At 42.3% G+C, this 27,115-nt stretch overlaps 1 long non-coding RNA gene across 1 annotated transcript in view; it reads right to left on the minus strand.

Annotated features, from left to right (window-relative positions):
* LOC140519547 (uncharacterized) overlaps nt 1-27,115 on the minus strand; it is a 121,049-nt gene that overhangs the window by 72,578 nt on the left and 21,356 nt on the right. The window contains exon 3 of the long non-coding RNA XR_011972232.1: nt 25,086-25,193. This is a non-coding gene — a long non-coding RNA (uncharacterized lncRNA). The remainder of the gene's footprint in view (nt 1-25,085; nt 25,194-27,115) is intronic.

The raw sequence follows: 27,115 nt of genomic DNA on the forward strand, positions 1-27,115 counted from the left end.
GTATAGGGTTTGTTTGCACTATACCTGGTAGAACTATGGATCTTGAATTTTTCAACCTTAGTAAAAGATGAGTAGCTCTATTCATGAGGAGGTCCTGATTCAAAGCATTAGAAATCAGAGACAACCAGATGAAGAAAGGAGGTGAGAAGCTGGAGACAGAATATACAGAAGGTGACAAAGGTGAAAATTGAATACAGAAGCTAACAAGACATAAGCAAAAATGATAGACAGGTTTCACAGCTGATAAGAATAGCTAGTTATTGATGATTTTCTATAATGCTAACTATACTGCAGGTACTTTGCTAAGTACCTTACAAATACTATCTCATCTGATCTTCACAACAACCCTAGGAGGCAGGTGCTATTAGTATTACTCTCATTTTACTAATGAGAAAACTGAGGCTGAGTGACTTACCCACAGTCACACAGCTTGAAGAGGCTGAATTTGAACTTGGGTCTTTCTGACTCCAGGTTCAGTCCTCTATCCATTTCACCACCTAGTCAATGTGAGGAGCCTTTCACTGGAAAAAGGCACTGTATAATATGATTGGGCTTATTGCCCTTTAGTTACATGCGAGAGAGGAGAAAACTGAAGTTTGCCTGTGTTGCCCTTTACTGCCCAATATGGTTTGAGAGGAATAAAAGAGAGTAAGACAGGCTTTGTATCTGCTTTGCCATAAGTTATACTGATATATATATATATATATTTGCTAAAAGAGTGTAACACTTTCTCATTGTCCTGCCCAAGGAGGCTATTTATTAAAAGTACTCAATACTGTTTCAGAGGTGTGAGAGTAGCAGAGAAGTTGCTTTCCCCAGCAGAAGAGCTCTAAGGATCAGAAGGTGAGGAACCAGCAGAGAAATTATTTTACTTAGCAAAATCATGCACGGTACAGATTATTCACTAAAGATATAAATGTCATTAAAGTCTGAAGTCTAAAGGCATGAGTAGCCCCAGTCACATGTGTTTCCTTACTAAGAGTGATTCAGTATTGGGTGTGTAACTCCTCTCACCCCACAGTCACCATATGCACTAGAGGGAAAGTGTGACTGAGATTTATGGGTGGACTATATGTGGATTATTCCCATTTTTGCCTTCTAATGGATGCATGCTATAATTATTATTGCTTTGGCCTTCTTGATTAGTAAATGGTCCATGTTTGAGAGTTAATAGGCTCATGAATTTACTTATTCAGTGCCATACCAATTAAACTACCAAAAAATTGTTTTCTAGAACTAGAAAAAATAATATCAAAATTCATCTGGAAGAACAAAAGGTCCAAAATATCAAGGGAATTAATGAAAAAGAACTGCTAGGGAAGTAGGCCTAGCCATACCAGATCTCAAATTATATTATGAAGCAGCAATCATCAAAACCATTTGGTACTGGTTAAGACATAGGGGGTAGATCAGAGGAATAGGTTAGGTTCACAAGACACAGTAGTGAATGATTATAGCAGCCAACTGTTTGATAAATCCCAGGATCCCAGCTTCTGAAATAAGAACTCACTGTTTGACAAAAATTTCTGGGAAAACTGGAAAATAGTGTGGCAGAAACTGGGCATAGATCAATGCCTGACACTGTATACCAGTCCAAATAGATACATGATTTGGGTATAAAGGCTGATACTATAAACAAATTAGGGGAGCAAGGAATAATATATTTGTCAGATTTATGGAGAATGGAGACATCTATGATCAAACAAGAGATAGAGAACATTATGAAATGTAAAATGGATAATTTTGATTACATTAAATTGAAAAGGTTTTGCACAAACAAAGCCAATTCAACCAAGATTAAGAAGGAAGCAGAAAACTGGGAAAGAATTTTTACAACTAGTGTCTGTGATAAAGGCCTCATTTCTAAAATAAATAGAGAATTGAGTCAAAATTTACAAGAGTACAAGTCATTCCCTAATTGACAAGTGGTCAAAAGATATGAACAGGCAGTTTTCAAAGGAAGAAATTAAAGCTATATTGTCATATGAAAAAATGCTCTAAATCACTATTGATTAGAGAGATGCAAGTCAAAACAACTCTGAAGTACCACATCATACCTATCAGATTGGCTAACATGACAAAATAGGAAGATGATAAATGTTGGAGAAGATGTGGGAGAGTTGGAACACTAATTCATCGTTGGTGGAGCTGTGAACTGATCCAACCATTCTGGAGAGCAAAGGGCTACAAAAATGTGCATACCCTTTGACCCAGAAATATCACTTCCAGGGCAGTATCCCAAAGAGATCATAAAAATGGGAAAAGGACCCACATGTATAAAAATATTCATAGCTGCTCTTTTTGTGGTAGCCAAGAAATGGAAATCAAGGGAATGCTCATCAACTGGGAAATGGCTGAACAAGCTGTGGCATATAAATATAATGGAATACTACTGTGCTATAAGAAATGATGAACAATACAACTTCAGAAAAACCTGGAAAGACTTATATGACCTGATGCTGAGTGAAATGCGCAGAACAGGAGAATATTATACACAGTAACAGCCACAGTGTTTGAGGACTGTTTATAATAGATTTAGCCCTTCACAGCAACGCAAGGACCTAAAACATTACCAAAGACTCTTGATGCAAAATGCCATCCACATCCAGAGAAAGAACTAGAGAGTCAGAACTCAAGATGAAGCAGATTTTTCTATTTTGTTATGTTTTGTTTTGTTTTATTTTTTTCTCATGGTTCTCCCATTCATTTTAATTCTTCTATGCAACATGACTAATATGAAAATGCCTTTAACAAGAATGCATGTGTAGAACCCACATAAGATTTTGTGGGATGGGAGAGGGAATGGAGGGGGAGAAAAAATTAAAACTCATGGAAGTGATTGTTGAAAACTGAAAATAAATTAATTATTAACCAAAAATACTGGTCAATAGGTTCACTGTGGCTGATTTTTTGTAATTGGGAAATACACCAGTAGAGGCTCTGAAATCTAGCACTGTAGAACTTTCTCTAACAGTGTTCAGGAATACTTGAGGAGTAAAGAAGGTATGTGATGGAGATAATCCAGGATTTGAGGCTTGGCAGGGTGATCGGACAAAGGAGAAGTAGATTTGAGGGCACAGGATCAGATGTCTTTGAACTGTTTAACCAGAGTATCAAATCTGAGGGAAGGTAAGTAGGGTTAGAGAAAGGATTTTAGACTGGAAGAATTAGGAGACTCAGGGAAGGTTGTCCTGAAGGTGATCAGCAGGTTTAAGGAGTAACGGAGATGGAAAGATATAAGGTCATGATTAGAGAGAGGAATTCCAAAGTTTAAGATCATAGAGAGGGTTATGAGAATGATCTCATCATTGGCCACATTTTTGTGGCCAACCTGGGGAGTAGAATAGGGGCAGTAAAGATGTGGGTCATGAGAACTGAATAGCCATGATATTCAAAGAGACATCCACACATATTGAAGTCCCTGAGCATGAGGGCAGAAATTGGGGGGAAAAGGAAGACTTGATCCAGGTTCTAAATTCCCTGAGAAAGGAAGGAATTTGACCTGGAGGCTCATAAGCTGTAACAAAGATCTAGACCAGAAAATATGGTAGACGTAGTGAGGCACAAAGGAGAAGCTGCTGATGGTGGCAAAGTATATGGAGGAGAGGGGGGTTGGAAGTGGCAGTAACAAGGAGTATGCTTGTTCCTTCTACTCTCCTTGGGGGAGGGGATGGGACACAGGATTTAGAGATGTACCTAGCACTAGAGAGAGAGGGAAGGATGTAGAGGTCTTCTGAACAAAGTCATAATTCCACAAGGGCCAGAAGCTATAAAGAGTGGGAGTTGAAAACATGAGGGTGAGTGTGTATGTGTGTGTGTGTGTGTGTGTGTGTGTGTATTGTTGCTAAGTATAAGGTGTGGGTTTCATGGGGACCAATAAAACCAGAAAGCAGAGGCAGATATGGACTGGAGAGGGGGAGATAGGGCTGAGGTCCACAGCAATGAGTAGGAGGGAAGGTAGGAATGGAGGGAGCTTTTACATTAGCAGATGGTAGCTCTGAATCACAGGAATAAAGAGAGCAGGAAGTGGGAGTTTGCCAGCCCAGGAATGAGAGAGGAAACAGGTTATGCCTCCAGGGTGGCATCAGCTCCAGTACCAACACCAGAGAGAGCTGAGTGTGTAACAGCAGGTGGAGATGTCAGGGAATGCCAGCAGCAGAAAATATCTGATGTTTAGGTCCCAAAGGCTCCACTCACACTTTGGCAGCCCTGTAGCCTTATCCCAGAGTAGTAAGGAGGAGGCATACCCAGATTTACCCTATACGTGGAGCTTCCAGGCTCAGAGTCCTGGAGATAACCCATACCCTCTTAGAAAAACAGCTAGCATTTACAAAGAGTTTTAAGGTTTACAAAACACTTTGCATATGTTATCTCCTTTGAGCCTCATACCTACTTGTGAGGTGTGTGCAATTATGATGACTGTTTTACAAACGAGAAAACTGAGGCTGAGAGAGGTTATGGGACTTTCCCAGTGCCATACAGCTAGTAGGTGTCTAAAGCAGGACTGAACTCAGGTCTTCCTAACTCCAAATGCAGCACTCTCTCAACTCCGCTACCTAGTCTCCTCTACTACCTTTAGTGCCCTGAGGCCAGGATCCCTACTTAGAATCTCTGAGAGATGTGACTGTCCTTCTGTAGCTTCTACTGCCTCTGACTCCCTGGGGCATAGATGGTATAGTAGAAAATGTTCTGGATTTGGAATCAAAGAATCATAAGTTCAAATCCTGCCTCTGCCACAATATCTGGATGACCTTGAACAAATTACTTAATAAAAATGCCTAACCGTTATGTAATACTTAAGGTTTCCAAGGTGTTTTCTCATTTGATTTAAGTCTTCAGGAACCCTGTGAGGTTAGTTATTTTATAGATGAGGAAACTGAAAGTCCTCTATTTCATTGAAAGACCAATTTTTCCCCTGAAGTATTATACTCAGGTTTGCTGGGTAGGTGATTCTTGGTTTTAGTCCTAGTTCCTTTGACTTCTGGAATATCCTATTCCATGCCCTTCAGTCCCTTAATGTAGAAGCTGCTAGGTCTTGTGTTATCCTGATTGTATTTCCACAATACTTGAATTGTTTCTTTCTAGCTGCTTGAAATATTTTCTCCTTGACCTGGGAACTCTGGAATTTGGCCACAGTGTTCCTATGAGTTTCTCTTTTTGGATCTCTTTCAGCAGGTGATCTGTGGATTCCTTGAATACTTATTTTGTCCTCTGGTTCTAGAATCTCAGGGCAGTTTTCCTTGATAATTTCATGAAAGATGATGTCTAGGCTCTTTTTTTGATCCTGGCTTTCAGGTAGTCCCATAAGTCTCTCCTGGATCTATTTTCCAGGTCAGTTGTTTTTCCAATGAGATATTTCACATTATCTTCCATTTTTTCATTCTTTTGGTTTTGTTTTGTGATTTCTTGGTTTCTCATTAAGTCATTAACCTCCATCTGTTCCATTCTAATTTTGAAAGAACTATTTTCTTCAGTGAGCTTTTGAACCTCCTTTTCCATTTGACTAATTCTGCTTTTTAAAGCATTCTTCTCCTCATTGGCTTTTTGAACCTCTTTTGCCAGCTGAGTTAGCCTATTTTTCAAGGTGTTATTTTCTTCAGCATTTTTTTGGGTCTCCTTTAGCAGGGTGTTTACCTGCTTTTCATGCTTTACTTGTATGTCTCTCATTTCTCTTCCCAGTTTTTCCTCCACCTCTCTAACTTGATTTTCAAAATCCTTTTTGAGCTCTTCCACAGCCTGAGCCCATTGGGTGGGCTGGGATACAGAAGCCTTGACTTCTGTATCTTTCCCTGATGGTAAGCATTGTTCTTCCTCATCAGAAAGGAAGGGAGGAAATACCTGTTCACCAAGAAAGTAACCTTCTGTAGTCTTATTTTTTTTCCCTTTTCTGGGCATTTTCCCAGCCAGTGACTTCTGAATATTCTCTTCACACCCACCTTGCCTCCAGATCTGCCCAGCCAGTGCTTGGGGTCTGAGATTCAAATGCAGCTCCCCAGCTTCAGGGCTTTGGGCGGGGGCAGGACTGCTATTCAGTGTGAGATTAAGTTCAAGTGCTCAGGTGGGGGCAGGGCCACCTCACGGGGCTCAGTTCCCTCAGGGGGTTTATGTGGAGACTTTCAACAATGGATCCGGGCTCCTGCCTGCTCTGGGAGCCCCAGTCTGCTCCCGCCTCCGCTGCTGCCTCCTGAGGGGGCCCAAGTTATGGGGGCACCCCACTCCCCTCTTGGCAAGCTGAGAAGACCCTCTCACCAACCTTTGGGGCCCATGGGTGGAAGGACCCGCGCGGCTGCTGGAGATTCCGTCCCTGAAGCCTGCTTGGATCTGCTTCTTTCAGTGCCGTGCAGCCAAGGCAGGGCTGGGCTCAGCTCCGGGTCCACAGCACAATGGACCGTTGGTGTCTGTTTTCAGGGCTCTCTGGAACAGAAATCTCGTCTGCTCTGTTGTTCTGTGGCTTCTGCTGCTCCAGAATTTGTTGGGAGTTCTTTTTTACAGATATTTTATGGGCTGTGGGTTTGGAGCTAGTGTATGTGTGTCTTTATACTCCACCATCTTGGCTCCACCCCACGGATGAGGAAACTGAGTCTGAGAGAGTTTAAATAACTCACCCCTGGTTATCTGAGGTAAGATTTGAACTCAGAACATAGTCCAGCACTCTATCTACTGTGCCACCTAGCTACCTAACCTTTTGGAAGAAGTTGCTAGGTGGCTAAGTGGATAAAGGTGCTGAGCTTGGAGTGAGAAAGACCTGAATTCAAATCCAGCTTTAAACACTTACTAGCTGTGTGACCCTGGTCAAGTCACTTAGGAAGGGCTTGGACTTGAAAACTCCTAAGGTCTCTTCCACATCTAAATCTACAATGTCATGATCTCTGAAAGAAGTAATTCCATCTAGTACAGGCTATTTCATCTCCTTGGGGAAGTAGGTAAGAAAGAGAATGAAAGAGGAAGGATCCAGTATAGCATGGGAGACATGGGATATGCATGTGCATCATCCTCTTACCAAGAAATCAGTGTTACTTTTTTATCTAATGATGAAGCAACTCCTTGGACAAGTCACTTAAGCTGCCTGAACTTCATTTTTCTTCATTTTAAAATGAAGGGGTTGGATCATCTGGTCTCCAAGGTTCATTCCAGCTCTAGAGCTCTGGTCCCATGATCTTGATTGGTACCCATTTGTCCTCACATAGTTGTGTCATGTGCTTTTCTGTAGAAATCTCTTCCCTCGAGGTCACAGGAAACTGTAAGGGCTGGAAGTCTTTACAGCAACCCTCAACTTCTAATAGCAATCCTCAACTTCTAGCTCAGTTTTCCCATGTATCAATGGCCTCTGGAAATGTATAGGGAGGGGAAGAGGGATATGCCACATTCTTAATAAAGGGATAACTATATTTACTTCAAAATTTCCCTGTTTGGAAATTACCCATTTATTGATAGAGTATTTGATACAACCAACTTCTCATTTAACAGAAGAATTTGAACAAAACAAGAAATAGCATTTGTACAAACAAAATGATCATGCCTAGGATATAAAAGGGAAGTGGTCAAATGGGAAAAGGTCTTTCTACCAACTGTCTCTGATAATGACTTGGTATCAAGATAGAGAAACAATGAACAGATATGTTTAAACCAAAAGCTGTTCCCCAATAGATAAGTGACCAAGGGACATGTCCTTTATGAACAAACAATTCTCAAAAGAATAGCAAACCATTAACAACAATATGAAAGAATGTGTCAACTCACTAAAAATAAAAAAAGAGAGAAACTCCCATTCAAAATGATCCTGAGGTTTCACCTCACTGAATTGGCAAATATGTCAAAAGATGGAAACAGTCAGTATGGAGAGATTGTAGGAAGATAGGCACTCTGGTGCATTGTTGGTGAAGTTGTGCATTGTTGGTGAAGCTATGCATTGGTACAACCACTTCAGAAAGCAACTTTGAATTATGCAGATAAAGCAACTAAAATGTCCATAACCCTTTGACCTAGAGAGTTTTGCAAAGCAAACTGTGGTACATGAAGGCACTGAAATATTACTGTTTGGTAAGAAATGACAGCTGCAATGAATATATAGAAGCATGGAAAGATCAACATGATCTAACACAGAGTGAAATAAACTGAGTCAGGGAAACAAGTAAATGGAAAGAATAACCACCAAGTGAATGGTAAAAAATGTAGAACAAGCATGACTTGAAACATGAGATATGAGAAGACAACTCCACTCCACCCCTCTGCAGAGATGGGAGGTCCACAAGTGTTGTACATTACACGTATTTTCAGACTTTAGGAAAATAGCACTCAGTTATGATGATTTTTTTCTTGTTTTTCTTTTTGACAGTCAATAAACATTTATTAAGTACCTACTGTGTTCCAGACACTGCTAAGCACCGTGCTAAACACTTCAAACACAATTTGTTATATGGATATTTATATCTCTCTGAGAGGGGGAGTGATACTTGGAGACACTATGGTGTTGTTTAAAAAAAAAGTCATCAATAAAACCTATTTAAAACTGTGATCCTCTCCAGTTTAAACAGCACTGTTCATCTGTTATAATGGAATATACTCTGAAAATGACCACATCATATGTCTTACATAAGAATTTAAAATCACAGATTGTCAGTTAGAAAGAACCTTAGAACAAAAAATATTAGAACATAGGATGTCAGAACCAAAAAGCATCTGAGAAATCATGTCATCCAACCCCTCCCATTTTACAGATGGAGTAACTGACACTCCGGCAAAATGAAGTGATTTGCCTAAGTTCACGCAGAGAGGCAGTACTACAGCTTCTATTGCAAAGGAGGAGATGACTTGGGTGGCTGTGGAGGAAATAAACCCTTCCCTGTGCTTCCAGAGGAAGCTGCTGAACTGTGTAGCAGCTGCGCAGCTCCAACATAGGAAGGGAAGAAAGAGCCGCAGGGATTGGGCCAAGCTGTATTTGTGCCTGAAGGAAAAACAAGGAAACGGAGTTAGAAAAGGCAGGGAACCCAATTCAAAAAGCTGCAAAGAATTGGGAGAGCCAGCGTCCAGGGGTGGGGAGATACCCCAGCTGAACTAATCAGGAGAACAATTGGAGGAAATTAAAGCGAGATTCAAAGAATGAAAATTAGATGTCTGCTCTCTGCCAGGGCTAGGGAAAGATGGAAACGGAGGAACCTCCAGTAGGAACAGAAGGGTTGAGGAGACCAGCATCCTCTCCCGGTGACTCTCTCACTTAAGATAAAGGAGAAGATACCTCGGCTTTTTTAAACTTCCTGGAGCCTCCACTGAAGAATCTGAGTCACTCTGAGGGAGGGCCCAGGAACGTAACTGGGGTGGGGTCACCTTGGTTTTGTCCCAAGGTACTGGGATTTGAAGGGTAATGACAGTATTTGCAGTCCTTCAGGTTTAATTTGTAAAATAAATTAATTAAAATAATTAAATAATAAATAAAATCAATTAATAAAAATTTTTGAAGCTTAGCACTTAGCTAGTAAGAAAAGTAATAATATGAAGCTACCAGATGAGCTCTTCCCCAGATCATTGCTATCTTTTTGCCCCATTTGGGATCACCTCCTCAGTGATATTTGTAGATACATTTCATTCTTCGGGTCCCAGACATGGTTTGTGCTACTTGCCCCAGGTACAAAATTCCTTGATATGGCTCTGAGAAGATTTCCCAAAGAACAAACATTCAGAAGAGTATCACATCCCATAGAATGTGACCTCTGTGAGGGCAGGGACTATTTTATTTCTGGTTCTGTATTCCAGGTCTCTGGCACATAGTAGGTGCTTACTAAATACTTGTGGATTGATTCATTGGTTGACTTCACTCTTAGAAAATTAGTTCTTAAAGGATGTTTTAAAAGTCATGGTTTATTTTTTGTTTTATTAAACAAAACATGTCCTCACTACACTTCCCTTTATTTTTCTGTAGACTTTCTACTCTCAAATAGTTAGTGGGATGTAATAAAAAGAGTACTGGGCTACTAGCCTGTAGATCAGAGCATCTGGTTTTGAATCCCAGCTCTGTCACTTAACAGCCTTGTGACCTTGGGCAAATCACCCCCTCCCTGAGCCTCAGTTTCCTTATAGGTAAAAAGAGTATCATAATACTTGAAGAGCATGGGCAAGGAAGATAGGAAGGCAAACCACAGAAACAGCAAGGCATAACGGCAGAAGACTTCCCTTGGAATCAAGAAGATTTCGTCTAACACAAGTCAACGAGCAAGACAACAAGTCATCATCAAGCTTTGACACAATAATGTGGAATCACTCTGGGCAAATTACTTAACCTCTTAGAGCCCCAAGCAACAATTTGAAACAATAAATTAGACAATAAGTTATAGCCATCTATATTGTTGGAAATAATTTCCATACCAAAAACTCCTTATGCTAACAAATAAATACTTCCCAGAGGACAACTTAAAGTACTATAAATATAAGCTAATAGAATTTTATAGTATTGCTCTAAAATAATAATATTATATAGTATTATATATTAATACAATACTAATAAAATAAAATATACAATAACAACATAATAACAGGTTTATAATAATATGTATAATTAGTTTATAATCATATGATATAATCATATTATATATTTTAATAGTATGACATAGTATGATTTCTTCAGTAATTTCCTACTCTGATACCTCCTAAGGGTTTGGAAGTCACCCTAGGTTCTCAAAGGCTATTGGAATGTAATGGCCTATGGGGTATAAGCTTTAGCAGGTTTTTACTAGGATAGAAAAAGTTTCTAGTACAAGGCCAATGTGGGACCACATATCCATTGTCCATGTACCAGCCTATCCAAGCTTGGAGAGGTCCATGACTAGGCTGACCACAAGTGACAAATTTTTTTCAACCACAACAATTTATGATGAGCATCTACAATGGTATAGGAAAAATTGTAGTCTACATAAATGGAAAGCTGTGTTTCTGTCTGTGTTCATCCTTAGTTTTTGAAGAAGATCATGACATCAGAGAAATGATGACATGACTTGCACTTGACTTTGTTTTGAGAGAGGAAAGGCTGTGCAAGGTCGCCAGTCTCACTTTCTCCTCCTGAGCCATCTGGATCCAGTGACCAGATATTCATCAGGATGACTGAAGATGGCTCAGGATGCAATGGGAGGCCTTGGCCTATTCAGGTACTCACTTAGAGTGAGGTAACACCCATTCAATGAATAGGCCTCTTTAAGAAGTAATCAGGGAATGGCCCCTTTAATGAACAAAAGAAAAAATAAGTAAATCAAGCTGGGAGGGAAAGAGCAACCGTTACTATTGATAATCACTCTGAAGCCAGAAGGGTTCTAAAAAGAGCAGCATATGCACACTGAAGAATTTTTGGATGGATTCATAGTAGACAATGCAGTGTATATAGTACTAGACTTGGAGGCAGAAAGACCTGAGTTCAAATCCTATCTCAGGTACTATATGACCAGTCACCTAACCTCATTTGGCCTCCGTTTCCACACCTGTAAAATGGGGATAATAACAGCATCTACCTTCCCCAGTTGTTGTTAGAATAAAATGAAAATTAAAGTGTTTTGCAAACCTCAAAGAGTTATGCAAATGTTAGTTATTATCATTGTTGTTATTCATTTAATCTCTAAAACATCCTCCTCTTGTAGGAAGTAGTTAACCTCAACTTACAGAAAGGGAATCTGAGGCTGGAACCCATGAAACACTTGGCTCAAGGCCACACAGAAAGGCAGTGCAGTGTAAGAGGAAGAACATTAGCCTCGGAATGAGAAGGCCCAGGTGCCAGTTCTGGATCACATCAAATAGAAGCTTCTGAAGGGGTACACATAGTTTCATCCTTTTTTAATTCATATCCTTAGCTCTAGCACAGTGACTAGAATGCATTAGGTGCTTAATAAATGCTTATTGGCTGACAGATCCTCCATTTGCTGACCTTTATGTCCTCATGTTCATCATTACATTCTCAGAGTCATCGTTTCCTTACTGGTGATAATCCTCAGCCTGCCTGTTTCTCAGAAGACCATACGAAGTACATCAGACCTCAGGCTCCCATCTAGCTCTCCAGTTCTGTGTATAAGAAATGATGAATGTGAACACACTTTAAAACTACAAAGTGTGAGACAACTGTAAAAAATTATTCTTGTTATTAAGGTATTCTTGGGAAAATCAGGCCCAGGCCTGTGTGCTCTGACTTGGAGCACTAGACCTACTAGACCAAACTGGACTCTCTCTCCCAGGGAATGTAAAATTGTTTTGTCAACATTAATTGGCATCTATACACCCAGCTTTTTGTGAGGAGTTATTAAACTGATTTTACAAATGGGAAAATTGAGGCATGGATAGATGATGAGAACTCACCTAAAGCAATATTGAATTTCAGAGTGAATGATCAGGCTAGAAGGTAAACATGGACATTTGCTACCTGCTCCCAACTTCTAAAACACAGAAGTACAAAAGAGCTGACCATAGGGAAATTCAAAATTTAGGGGAAAATTACCACAAACAACAAAAATAACAATAGCTAGCTTTTATATAACACTAAGGTTTGAAATGTAATTTGCAAATATAATCTCATACAACCCTGGAAGGCAAGTTCTATTATTATCTCTGTTTTACAGTAGAAGAAATTGTGACAGAAAGAGGTGAAGTGATTTGTTTAGCATTGTGCAGCTAGTAAGTATCTGAGATCAAATTTGAACTTGGGTCTTCTTGATTTCAGGTCCCGCAATCTATTCACTGTGCCACCTAACTTTGAGAGATCATGTAGCCTATCCCATTTATTTTGGAGATGAAGAAACTTAGACCCAGAAAGAAGAAATTATTTGCCCAAGGTCTTATTATGAGCTAACCTGTGGATCAAAGAATCATGGTTCCACTGGCTTTGTGATTTTTAAATTCTGGGATCCTACCATGTACCCTATGACATGGCAGCCCCACAGGTAGGCTTGTTCTTCCCTTACTGAAGCAAGTTCATAAAATGGTCACAAAATGGCAGCTATGGTGTGCTTAGAAGAGCATTAAATTTGGAGTCTGAAGACCTGAGTTCAAATCCCAGCTCTACTATCTACTATTTATAAGAGTCTAGAAGTGATTTCTCTCTTTTGTCGATCCTATATTTCCAAATGTCTATTTCTGCTGCTTGAGGAGCATTTTCCAAATGAAGACTTTCCTTCCCTAGCCTTCATCTCACTTGAATGAACTCCCCAGTTCTTGTTTTGATATTAACATCCTCTTCTCTGTAGAAAAATGATAGGAAGGGAAAAGGGATGAACAATGTGGGTATTCCTTGTTTTAAGTCATTGGCTCTCTCTAGGCCTCAGTTTTCAAATCTGTAAAACAGGAATCATAATACTTGGACTACCATGTCACACGATTGTTGTACAGAAAATGCTTTATAAACCTTAAAGATTATCAGAAAAGAGAGTTGATTTATTATTATCATTTTATTCTCGTCTTTTGTTCAATGGCACTCAGAACAAAGAGTCTTATGACAACTCACTAATCTCTTTTTTGAAAAATATATAATGCTCAATGGATTTTTGAGAAGACAGATAAAATGGTTATTTTTATAATTAAAAAGTAATGTTGAGATGCAACTTTGTCCTCCATAGGTTCACTGAAAGCATCTTTGGGATGACTTCCATGGCAGATAAGACAACAAGGATAACATATTTCTGATTTCCATGTGGTTTGAATTCTTTATCAAGGTATCTATGTTTGGGGAGCTTTTATTCTGTAAATGCTCATAGGGATGACTTGATCTTATATCACTATCAAGAGTCACTCCTTTATAGTAACTACATCTGCTTAACTCAACCATTTATTCAACTTCTTTGCTGCCATTTTGTCAGTTGAGTCTGAGTGACTGCTGCCTTTTGGTTCCATTAACTATTTCATGGACTCTGATGATATTTGCCCCCATCACCAACACTATTACTACTATAGAAAGTGGGAAGGTTGGGGGTAGAGTAGAAAGAGTAATGGATCTGGAATGAAAAGATCAAGGTTTAGATCAAAGCTCTGCTACTTACTATCTCTGGGACCGTAGGCAAACCACTTAAACTCATTTTTTGCATCTGTAAAATGGGGGTATTGGGCTCAATAATTTCTAAGGTCCCTTCTTCCAGTTCTAAATTCTATCATCCTACGATCCTGCATAATATACAGTGAGGCAAAATTCTAAGAGGGTTAGACCCAGAGTCAGGTTAGTCATTCAAATCCTAACCCTTAATAGTTATGTAAGATGGGCAAATCATTTAACCTTTCTGAGACTCACTCTTTTCATCTATAAAATAAGAAGAAATAATCCTGTATCCCCTACTTCCCTGGTTATTATAAAATCAGGTAAAGCACTTTGCAAACTTAGTTACTTTCCTGGAAAGCTGGTTGAATATTGAGTCATTGGAAACCAAAGTCCATTGATGTTCCTTCAAAACAACAGACACATCATGTGTGTGAAGTTTATTATTGAACAAAGAGAAAGGAGAGCAGAGCTGTCTCAATCTTGTAATTTTATTACCAGTACCTAGCACAAGACGTAGCACATAGTAGAGATATAATCAATGCTTATTGATGGATTGTATCCTTTGTATCCTTGGTGCCCTGCACATAGTAGGCACTTAATAAATGCATATTTTCTTTTTTGCATTGAATTTAAGTGCCTTAAAAGCTATTTGGAAGAATTCTACTAGACATTTTTAATTTTTTAAAAATTATTCATTTATTTGTACACTGAACTTTTCCTCTCACTTCCTTCCTCTGCAACTGAACAGCCAAAAAAACAAAACCCTCTCAATGAGCGTGCATAGTACAGCTAAACAAATTCCCACTTTGGCCATGTCCAAAAAATGCATATTTCATTCTGGATTTTAAGGAACATCTTTTTGTAAGGCAAATAATCATCCCATTCCCTGGACCTAGATTTTCCTACATTTAAGTGAGCTCACCTGCACACTGCAATTAACATATCATAGCTTCATAAATTTAGAGTTGGAAGAGACCTTCGAGACCCTCTCACAGTCCAGCCCTCTCATTTTACAGATGCGAATCTGAGGCTCAGGGACATGGAGCAACATGCAACAAGGTCACACAGGTAGAAAGGGTCAGAGGTCATGCTCTTTCCCCGTATTCTTCTCACAGTCACAATCATAGGATTTATTTATTTTTTAACTTTCATTCAGTTTTCTTTTCTGTTCCATATTCACAATCATGGGATTTACAGCTAGAAAGGACCTCAGTGATCGTCTAATCCGAGTTCGTTATTTTACAGTTGAGTAAATGGGGCACCTAAAAAGCCAAGTGACTTGTCCCAAGTCACAGAGATATTTGGCAGCAGAATAAGAATTGGCACCCGGGTCTACAGACTCAAAATACAACCCTGTTCCCTCCTATATCTCACTGAGGCCTTTGAGGTATCTTGGTAGGATCACTGAATTGGGAAGAAGGAGTCAGTGGTTCAAATAAAATTTATTTAGACCACCCTCCACTACATTCATTCATTCATTTATTCATTCATTCCAACAACCATTTATTAAACACCTATCTTATGCATGCAAAATTTTGTAATTTGTTCACCATATTTGGGAGCATCTCCTAACCCATAAGAGCTATTTGGCTGTGACTGTGACCATCCCTTAGTTTTTCTGCTAACTAAGGTCAAGCTGCCTTATAGATGTTCCCATAGTGCTTTGTGATCAGAGACACATTGGTGAAATGGTCTTGAACTTGTGCCATTAGCTAGCTGCTCCTTGAGAAAGATGCAGCCCCCACCTACTTCAGACTATAGTTTCTGAACCTCTTACCTCAGAGACATTCCCATTGTACATGCCCACAAAAAGCTCCTTGGGACAAAATAGTTCTGGACTCTTTCCCCAGAGAGTCCCAGTGAATCTCTGGCCCTAAAACATTGTGGGAACATGGCAATCTAGCAGGTAAAGGCTCCCTCTAGATGAGCTTCTGGCTTTGAAGAAAGTAGACAGACAAGAGAAGATGGCTGAGACTTAAGATGTCTCGAAAAATAGGCAGAACTGATGTCCTTGAGCAGTCTCCCTGGGAGCCGTGCCTTTGTTGCTAGAGGCCAAATTTATTTTACAATGTTCATATTTTATTGTCTTTATTTCAGATGCAGTAAGGCAGCTCTGTTAAACCATTTGCAGCAAACCAATAGCCAGTTGAATGTACTGCAGTAAATATATTTTCAGTCGATGATAAGTATTTAATTGGGGCTTAATTAATTAATGTTCGAGGAGCATTTGAGATGCTTGGATGAAAGGCGGGCTACAAGAGACAAGTGCTATTATTCTATTAGCAGTGATATTTTAAGGCATTCGTAATCGTAGGTGTTATAGATCCAAGCAGATTAAATTCACTGAAAATGAACGTTAAAATTCATGCAGTTATATGAACCCCTCCCTCTTTGTTACTTCCACTCCACTTTTCCCCCCAGAGCAAAAGATGATTAAGTTGGTCCAGTTCCTCAAAAGGTATGAGGAAAGACCAAAAGTTAGAGGCTAGCTAGCATTAGAGGAGACTCTTCTGGACTGTCTCCTTTCCTATAACACTATATATTGAGCTGGGAAAGGATTGGGAAACGGCGGGTGGGCATTGGTTACCTAAGGATTCTAAGATTCACAATGGCAGTAAAGTAGGGTAGAAAGAGCTTGGAATCAAGTGACCCAGCTTTGTCATTAGTCAGATCCATGACCTTGGCAAGTCACTTAATGTCTCTAAATTTCAGTTTTCCCATATTTAAAATGAGCTGGTTGGAAGAAAATGATCTCTTAAGTTTCCTCCCAGCTTCAACCTCCTAAGCCTTTTAACTGAGCTTGACTCAGTTTCAAACGGGATCAGCCCTGATTTTTCCATATATAGGAGCCTACATCCTCACACAATGAATTCTAGGTACTTCTCATTCCTCGTCATTCCCATCCTAGTGTGTTCACCAGGAAGGTGAATCCATTACTATTCAGGACAGAGGAAGTGAAACATCTGGAAGGAAGACCTCAGCTCACCTGAGACTAGATTTGTATCCTGAATAGCAATTGGGGGAATTTGAATAGGAATTTTAATGGGAATTTCATGGGAATTCTCCTGGAGTTATCATGTGATGAAAACCTGGATGTTTTTGTTTACCTCTTGTTCATACCCCACTCCCATCTGTACTCTACTTAAATCAAATTGATTTTGCTTCAGTGTTATTATTGCGTTTCTGAATTCCATGGAAGCAGTGGATATTTCTTGCCACTGCGGATTCAAAGAGATAGGTGAGAGGGGACCTGGTGTTCAATGTTCTTTAGAAGAATCTAGGGGTGAGGAATCTTCATTGATTTCCCACCACCTTCCTGTTAGCATCTTAGAATTATAAAATCAACCTCTGAGATCTGGAATGGAACTTTGAAATCTAGCCCAAACTTTCTCATTTCACAGATGGAGAAACTACTGTAAGCATTAGGAAGGTACTGTGACTGACCAACAGTAGCAGAGTCAGGACCAGAACCCATCTCCTAACTCCAGCATTCTTTCCACTGAAGAATACAGGATGGTTAGTATAAGAGCATGGGAAACAGTTCTAGACAAATCTCTTTCTCCCTCCCCAGTTTTTCTTCCAATATTTCTTTTGGTTTTTGTTTTTTTGGGTTTTTTTGTTTTTGTTATTTGGGCTTCTGCCCAGATCTTAGAGTTGCTATGGAAGAAGGAAATAGACCCAGGAACTGATTATTGGAGATCCACCAGGCCATCCATGGAGTTACCCCAACTCAGCTCCCACAGACAGATCAATGTTATCTCAAGCTTCCTAACATCCACTTATATGTCAGTTCAACCCAACAAAGGTGGATTAAACCCCATGCTAATTGCTAAGGAAGGCAGATGTATAAGACACAATTCTTGCTCTCATAGAACTCTAGCATAGACAGATGTCTATGTACAAGAGGTTAGAAAGAGCACTAGATGAAGAGTTGAGAGACCTGAATTCTGGCTCCACCTCTGCCATTTAATAGCTATTGTAACCTTGGAAATGTTGCTTAACCTTTCTGGGTTTCAGTGTCTGAAGCATGGAACAGTAGAAAGAGCTTGAGTTTGGGGTTATGGAGTCTTAGGTTTTAGAGTTGAAAGAGACCTGAGAGATCATCTAGTTCAACTCTCTCATTTTACAGATGAGGAAACTGAGACCCAAGGAACTTGCCCAAGGTCACCTAGGTAGTTAGAAGCCTGGAGTTTGAATCTTGTCTTTGCCACTTAGGACTTCAGATAAGTCACTTAACCTCTAATTTCTTTAACTTCTCAGCTTCCTCATCTGTAAAACAAGGGGTTGCACTAAATGACCTTCGTCCTCTAAATCTATGAACTTAGGAACTGCCCACTGAATTCCATGTTCAGCCTCCCAGGTTCTTGTGGGGATCAAAATGGAATGTAATTAACACGAAACCTCTAGAAAACTATAAAGCATTGCAGACATATATGCCTATTGAATGTGGGCAAGGATTTGTGCTGTAGGGTAATACTAAAGACGTATGTTTTTAAGTCTTGGGCCTCAAAGAATGGATAATGGAGGTGTGACTTTGGAAGACGATCATTTATATGTCTCCTAGGAGGAGGCAGTCTTACTACTTTCTATTTGTACTTGCTCTTCAACCTCTGGACCTCAAAAATCTTGGGGTAGCTTTGTCTGTAGGCAATCCATTCATCTGTCTGTACTGGGGATTGACCATGTGTTAAGCCTTGTGTTGGAGTTTACAGAGGTGTGTAAGTCCTAATGCAGGTGTCCAGAAGTTCCAAGTGTCACTAACAGAACTAAACTAGGAAACTGCCTTCCATATGACAAAGCACAGAAGAGTGCTAAACAGGCTTCTTCAGGACTAAATGATGTGTGAGTGGAATGTCAGAGTTGGAAGGAGGGGGCTGTGTAACTAAAGGGCTGGAAAAGATGAAGCCTTTGTAGAGGACAGGAGGCGGTTCTTGAGCTGGGCAACACATAGGGGAAGAGTGGGATAAGCGAGGAGGCTCAACCAGACTGGAGCAGAAGCTGTGTGTTGGAAAGCAGGAGAAATTCAAACAGGGCAGAGTTAAATTATGAAGGGCCCTGAAAGCTAGGCAAAAAGATTGGAAGAACTGGGTTGGCGGGGCTCCGAAACCCTGAGGGATGAGAATAGGCAGCCACTTAAGTCTACTGAGCAGGGGATGGTCGGTGAAAGGGAGAGTTAAGGAAGTTAAGGGGGCTCCCTTGAACCCCAAATGTTTGTCCAGAAAAGCAACTCAGCACCACACACACGCGCGCACACACTCACACCCCTTTACCATATCTGGGGTTGAGGAAGTCCCAGAATGACAGCATCTCCCTTAGCCACAGGGAGGCTTCGGAGCCCTGCCAATCCAGCTAGACATCACTTGTCTCTAGCTCAGCTAAGCTTCTGGCACCCTCTGGCCAACCCACCGGGCACGAGGGACGGGGGCGTGGCCCCTGGATGGGATCTGGGGGCTGGAGGTGGGGGTCTGGGGGTGGTGAAGCCCATTCACCGTGCCACCTGTATTTTCTAGCCAGGGATGGCACACGGCGAAGGAGAGAAGGCGAGAAGCTAGGCGCCCGCTCCACCAGTCGGGTGGCATTGTGTGGAGGCCCCGCTCCAGGGCTCCCAGAGCGGCTGGCTCCTAAGCAAGGCTGCCGCCGAGGCCGGGGCTGTTCTCCGCAGCGCAGGCGGGAGATGGAGGCTCTCCTTGGAGAAGGCTTTGTGCTGGTGGAGTGTAACTGAATATTTTTCTCTGCTTCCCCCAGAGGAATTTTTCCATTACCCAGGCAGCACAGAACGTTTGCAGCCTTTTCTCTCCCTCGCTCTTTGCTCCCTCCTCCTCCTCCTCCTCCTCCTCCCCCTACCCCCTCCATCCCTCCCCACCCTGTAACCCCTGGCACGGCTTACCAGAGGCGCATTGTGCAAATGTAACCTTTCAGCAGGCCCCGCCCCCGCCAGGAAGCTTCGGGGCTCTGTTGCCAGGAACGCAGCCGGCTCGGAGCTGGAAGGCAGCCCGTTAATCAGAGACGGCTGACAGAAAGTCAGACATCCTGGGCTACAGATTTCTGCTCAGACTCCCTCCCCGGCTCTCCCTGCCTCGCTCGCTCTCTCGCTCTTTTGTTTCCCCCAAGCTCTCCAGCCCCTTCTCTCTGCTGGGGCTCCGGGGCTCCCTCCACTTTCTTCTCTCCCTCCCTCCCCCTCCACCTTCCCCCTCTCTCCCTCCCACCCCTTCCACCTTCCCCCTCTCTCCCTCATCTCTCTTCTCTCTCTTTCCATAGCTCTCTTCTCTAGCTTTCCTTTCCAGCTCTTCTCTCTTTCATTCCCCCCTCCTTTCTCCTTGTTCTCTCTTTCTCTGCCCCTTTTCTTTCCCTCCCTCCCCTTTCTCCTGTCTCCTTGTCTCTGTCTGCTTCTGGGCCTCTCTCCCCTCTTCCAATTCTTTCTCTCACCCCCCCCCCCCAGCTCCTTCTCATTCTGTCTTTGTCTTTGTCACTTTGTCTCTGTGTCTCTGCCCCCCTCTCAGTTCTCTCTTTCTTTCATTCCCCCCTCCTTTCTCCTCTCTCTTTCGACCTTTTCTCTGTGGGTGATACCTCATCAGGACCACCTTCTGTCTGGCATCACATTCACAGAGCCCCCAGCCTTAAAAAAAAAAGAAACACTACCCTAACAGGAGGGGAAGGGTGGCTGTCAGGGAGGGGGACTTTGTTGAGTTTTTCAACGCTGGGGAGTGAGCCATGGAGGTGAAGGGTGGGAGTTTTGAATTGAGGAAGGGGGAAGGTGGTGAGAGAGGGTTTTCAGTGCCCTCCTATACCTGCTATCCCATGAAGCCCCTTCAGTGACTGGGGCACACACCCATTGGGGTCCCACATTTGGCCTCTGCCTCTTTCTCCACTTTCTTCCCCACCTTTTCCAGGCCATTTTCTTTCCTAATAAACTCCAGTCCTCTCTGACTCTCTCCTCATTCTTTTTTTTTCTGGCTTATGAGTTAAAATGAAGGAGAATCAAGAGAGAATTCTCAGTACTGGTAGCAAACCTTTAATGAGGACCTGCTGTATATCGGTGGGCCACTGTGCTAAGGCCCCTAGGCTACAAGGTGTACAAAGAGTACTAGAAAAGCATTGACTGAGAGGAGCTCCCAGCCCAGATGGAGAGTTAGGACATATCAGACATAAAGGGATAACTAAGAATACAGGCTGCTAAGCCCCTCATTTCATTACTATCCCATTGCTTCAGCTTCTTCTAATCCCAAGGAGCTCAAAACCCATTTCCACTATCTTTCTCTTTGGTTCTCATACCATCTGTCTTCCATGCAGGGAATGGTCATCAAGACAAAGATGACAGCCCCTCCCCTCCCCAACCCACCCTACCCCGCCCCGTTTTACTGAGAAATGGAGGTACCAAGAAGGGAAATGATCATGCAACTGCATAGAGCATAGAATGAGTGATGAGGGATCATGGGATCTAAGGTGTCACTGCTCCAACAACCTTGGCAAGTCTCTTATCCTTTCTGGACTTTTTCCCTCATTTCTATCATGAGGGGATTGGACAGATGACCTCTAAATTCCCTTTCAGCTCTTTGATCCTATGAAGTGATCTGACCTTGAAATTTAGAAATGACCTCTGTCATCCTCAAAGCTCCTCTCCTAGGCACTGTGCTTTTTGTTCTAACTGGCGCATAGTAGGTACTTAATAAAATGTTTATTGACTGACTGATCTGTGATGTTATCCATGATGGGCAGAAACATGAGGTGTAGGCATTTCCAGCATGGGAATATAAGTTTCCAGAAAAAAGGCAGGAAGAGTTAGGGAAGGGGTGTGTTAGGCAGGAGGAAGAGGTGGGTCCAGAGCAAAGACAATCTTCCTGTCACTCATGCTGAGAGAGGTCCCCAAAAATCAGAGAGGTGGTTTTTGTTTTGTTTTGTTTCATTTTACTTTGGTTTTGGATTCTCACACCCTGAGTTCCTCTTTTCTCCCATCCTGAGTCAGGGATATTTTGCATTCATGGAGACTTTGTATTGACTAAGCTCCTGGACTTTGAACTCCCCTAGATTCACCAAACACAACTTGACACTGTGGCTGAGACCCTCCACTCTGGTCAGGCAGATATCTATCCCCCATCATCCCAATGCACTTCTCTCCCTCCCCCACCTCTCAGAAAGCCATCATCACCCGATGTTTGAAGGTTTTTTTCCACTCCCCCTGCAGACCAAGGACACCTGGCTGGGTTCCTCCAATGCCTTTACTGATTACTGCCTGTCCTCCCACAGGGAGACTCTTTTATAGGCCCCACATCTGAACGGGCACTGGATCTCAAGAAGACAGAGAAGACCAGTCACTAAACTTTTATTAAGTAACTACCATGTGTCAGGCATTGTGCTAAGCATCAGACCAAGAAGACCTTCCTTGTGTAGATGTAGTTTAGGACAGGATCTGTCCCTGTCCTGTGCCCTATGCTCTCCCAAAACCTTAAACCTATTGCACTTTGAAACTGGGATTCCAAGGGGCCCCTGCCTTAGGGCTCCTCTGGACCTTCCTAGCTTTACAGTAATTATCAATCGTAACTGCTGCTGTTTTGCACCCAGCCTGATGTCTTTGTTTTTCTTGACCTCATTAAAGGGACCATGCCCTGGCTACTTCTTAGGCTAGAGGCCTATTCAATGAATGGGCATTGCCTCACCCTAAGTAAGTACCTGCGAAGACCTTGGCCTAAAAGACCCAAGGTCTCCCAGTGCATCCTGGGTCATCTCTAGTCATCCTGAGGAATATCAGGTCACTGAATTCAGATGGCACTGGAGGAGAAGTGAGGTTGATGACCTGCACAAGCCCTCCCTCACTCAAAACAAAGTCAAGTGCAAGTCATGTCATCATTTCTCTGATGGCATGGTCTTCTTCAGCAACGGATGAAACACGACATGTAGTTTGAAATAAAATAAAAATCTGCAAGTATTGGTTAATGCTTGATATTTATGACTATTTACTACCATGGGCCCCAGTGATTATCCAGCATTCCCACCCCTGCAAACTCCTACTGTATTTACTATCCATAGCCCTTCTTTTTGCAGCCATATCTCAAATTGTCTTAAATTTTGCTTAGATTTTCATATATGTCTTTTCTCCCAATGGGGACAGAAACCCGAAGCAGTATGATATAGTGGACAGAGAATTAAAGCAGGAGTCAGGAATAACTGGGTTCAGCTCTTGCCTTACTGGATGTATGGCCAGGTGTGAGTGACCTGACGTCTCTGAGCCTATTATCTCAACTGGGGATGGGGATAACAATCCTTGCTTTATCTGTCTCACTGGGTTGTCATGAGACTCAAATGGGATGACATGTGAAGTGCTTTGGGAACCTTGAAGTATTGCCTACATATGAGTTATTATTAAGCTCTGAGACTATAAGGACCATACCTAATCCATTTTTCTGACTAAAAACAACAATGATCATCAGATTACTAGATTGAAGATGATGCATCCAGTATGTTTCGAATGCTACCTACTGTAGGTGAAACATTGTCTAAGATACAAATGTGAATGTCTTATCCCTTACCCTCAAGTAGCTTAAAGTCTAACAGGGAAAAGAAGAAATATACAAAAACTTAAGTACAAATAGTGCCTAGTGTGAGTGCATGGGAACGCTGCACATTTTGAGAGAGCAGGGGGGAAAAGAGACCCTTTGTGATGTAGTAGGAGCATTGGGGAGAGATGGCAGCATGAGAATTGAGAAGAAAAGGATGACGAGAACTTGCAAAACTGGAGATGGGGGGAGAGACACTCTGGGCAGTCAGGAGGGTACAAGGCTCATTCAGGGAACAGGCCTGGGGGAGACTGGTGCGCCTAGAGCTAAGAGGAAATAACAGAAGATAAGGTTGGAAAGGTAGAAGGTGCTCAAGAGAGTGCCTAGGGTAGGGGTGGGGGCCAGGAAGGAGGAGAGGGGAGCAATTTGGCTTGGTAACTTAGCTGTAAGGGCCAGGGGCTCTTGGCACATCAAAAGGGTGTAGTGTTTTTGTTTGTCTGTTTGTTTGTCAAGCGTCATTAGCCCTGGGAACGAAAAGTAAACACAAACCCAATTTTGCCCTTTACCAGGCTACACAAACACTAATAGACCCTTAGGAGGAAGACGTCAGCGGCTAAGTAAACAAACCACTGGCTTGAAAACAGAATGGTTAATACAGGCACAATCTACTCATTTGCTGAGTATGGAGAGACATTCTTCAGTCCATGAACTTTAGCCCAGGCAGAGATATTTGCCTCTGTCTTATCTTAGCACCCCTAGGGCAGGAACCACAACTGCAGCTTCTATTTCTGGGCTTCAAATGAAGCGGGTGATCCCCTGAGTGTTGGTGGAGTAAATGACTTCCCTCCCTGCAGGACAGGGCAGGTCTAGGGGCTGAGAGGAGTTTTAGGAATGTTGAAAGAAAGTTCCCCACACCTAGACTTCCTTGGCCCAGGCTGGGCAAAACCGAGCCCAGGCAATTAATCCTCCCTGGCTTCTTCCCAGAGGGTAAAAAGGAGAACTCTCTGAGAATTTATCCTGCTCCACCTATCCCCAGCATGTTCACTTAGGCCAGGTGAGTCCTTAGAACCAGAATCTTGGAGCCAGAATCATCCTTAGGGCTGAAGCAGAACCACTAGAGGAGACTGAGGTTGAGTTCCACTCCATATTTATTAAGCACCTACTATGTGTAGAGTGTTATACGAGGTCCTGGCTGTTGGGGTGGGGCATAACATTCAGACAGTATATTTTATTTGCTTGTTGAGTCTGAAAAAAGTTCCTGTCTTAACTCAGGCTCAGTTGTGTGACTTCTCTGGGTCTCAGTTTCCTTGAATGTAAAATAAGGGAGTTGGACTAGTGAAAGAGTGGAAAGAGCATCGACTCTAGAGACAGAGAACATGGGTTCAAATCCTCCATCTGACACTTACAACTGTGTGACCTTGGACAAGTCCCTTGAACCAGTCTGAGCCTCAATTTCCTTATCTCTAAGGAGAGGGAGTTGAACTCAATGATCCCTAAGGTCCCTTCCAATTCTAGATCTATGATTCTATGATCTCTAAGGTCCCTTCTATGTTCAAAAGACAAACATTGTGAAAGTCAACTCCCCTTCCCCCACCACCCACCTGTAAGGCCATGTCCCTGGGCAGGCTGGGAATATGGGTGTCCAAATTCTCAAAGTTAATTATTCCATTGTGCCATAATTGGTTAGTCAGTGGCCTCATTTTCCACATCTGCAAAATAAAGATTGGAGGAATGGTGTTTAATGGGGAAATGGAAGTAGGTATCTACTCCTCTGCACCTTTCTCTTTATGCCAATTCAATCCAATAAACATTTATTAAGCACCCACAGAGTGTGGAACACTGGCAGATATAGGGCAGTGTAGAAAGTATATGTAAGATCCATCCCAGCCTTCACATAACCTGACTTCTAAGCACCCCAGGGCAAGGTCATGATGGTGCCCAGAATAGCCAAAATTGTTTAGGAGGACAGAATGAATTTCTTGGCTACATGAAATGAGTAGCTTGTCTTGGACAAGCTAATAATGTAAAATTGGGCTAGTTGGAAAGAATGCTGAGGTCATGCATTTTTGCATTAGAACATCTGTGGGCTGGGAAACCTCAGTTCTTATTTACAAGGTTACTTTAACCCTCAATCCCTTAAGCTCTGTGAGGCCCCAGTTGGGGAAGATTGAACCTAGCATATTTTCCATTGCTCTTTGCTGCTCTGGGCTGAGAGAGAAAGAGAGAGAGAGGGAGAAAGAGAATGTGTTTCTGTGTGTGTGTGTGTGTGTGTGTGTGTGTGTGTGTGTGTGTGTGTGTGTGTGTGTGTGTGTGTGTGTGTGTGTGTGTGTGTAGCAGAAGACAGCACTGATTGAGTTGTGTGCACCTCAGCCCTTAAGGAATGATCCCATTAAGGAATGATCCTTCCCATGACCCCCAAACCTATCTCATTCCACCTACATCGTTCCCTTTTTGCAACCCCTAGCTCTATCCTAGTCCCATTTCAAGGACTTGAAATGATCTTAAGGGCTAATCAGGTAAGATTTAGACCTAAGAAACATAGAGTTTACTACTTTTTTCTTGTTTAAAAAAAAAAGAGGGAGGGACTACTAGAGGCAATAATATATAGTAGAAAGAGCCCTGAATTTCAAGTCATTGACTACAACAGTTGAAGACCCTGAAACATTAAGTGACCTACCCCAGGTCATACAGGTAAAAGGGAACAGAGCCAGGATTTAAATTCTGATCTGCTCATTCTTAATCCTTTGTCAGACGCCCTTAGGTCAGTGGACCCAGGTTAGAATCCTGCCTAGGCTATCTGGCCATGATTTTGGCTAAATTAGTTGATCACTCCAACCTTCAGTTTCCTCGTCTGAAAAGTGAGGGTGACAAAGACCTCTAAGGTCCTTTTCATCTCTAACCTCGTGAATCAGACATAACTGGGGGAGCGTGGTACAGCAGGAAGTCAGAGAAATCTAGGTTTGAAACTGAGCTCTGCTATTTACTAGCTGTGTGACCTTAAGCAAGTCTCTCCACCTTTCTGGGCCTTTGCCTCAGTCTCCACATCAGTGAAAAAGGTCCTTATAGATGCCATGAGGCCCCTTCTAGCTTTAAATTCATGACCCTTCGATCCCTATGCCCCCCACCCCACCCCCACCTTCTCTCCCTTTCTTCCAGTCACACACACACCATGTTCAGCTTCCTTTTCAGACTCAGAAATTCAGTCCGCCCTTTGCCTTTCTCTCTTTCCCTCCCTCCCTCCTGCTAGACTGACTTCCTTTCTCATGACAGGGGCCAGCAGGATGAGAGGTGAAGGTGAGGGGACTGGAGGGGGTGGGAGTGTGGGCTGGAATTTAGTGTCCCACCAGGGTGAGTTTAGATTGGAAGGGACCAGGAGGATCTGAGTTGCTTGGAAGGCAGTCGGGCTGTAACCTGAGCTCCAGTTTAAGCTGATTTCTCCCCAGCCTGGACCCCCAGTGTGTCTGTATTTGTGGAATGCAGCCTGTGTGGGGAGTGGGGATAGGTGTGGGGGAGGGCTGGGAAAGGGGGTAGTCGAGGGGAAAACTGCTTTGAAATTCTATTTTCTACCCCCTACCCTCTCAGGCTGAACAAATCCCACCACCCCCTCTTTTCCTCTTTTTTCCTCCCCCCA

Source organism: Notamacropus eugenii, chromosome 1 (assembly GCF_028372415.1).
Source record: "Notamacropus eugenii isolate mMacEug1 chromosome 1, mMacEug1.pri_v2, whole genome shotgun sequence".
In the NCBI taxonomy this organism is placed as follows: domain Eukaryota; kingdom Metazoa; phylum Chordata; class Mammalia; order Diprotodontia; family Macropodidae; genus Notamacropus; species Notamacropus eugenii.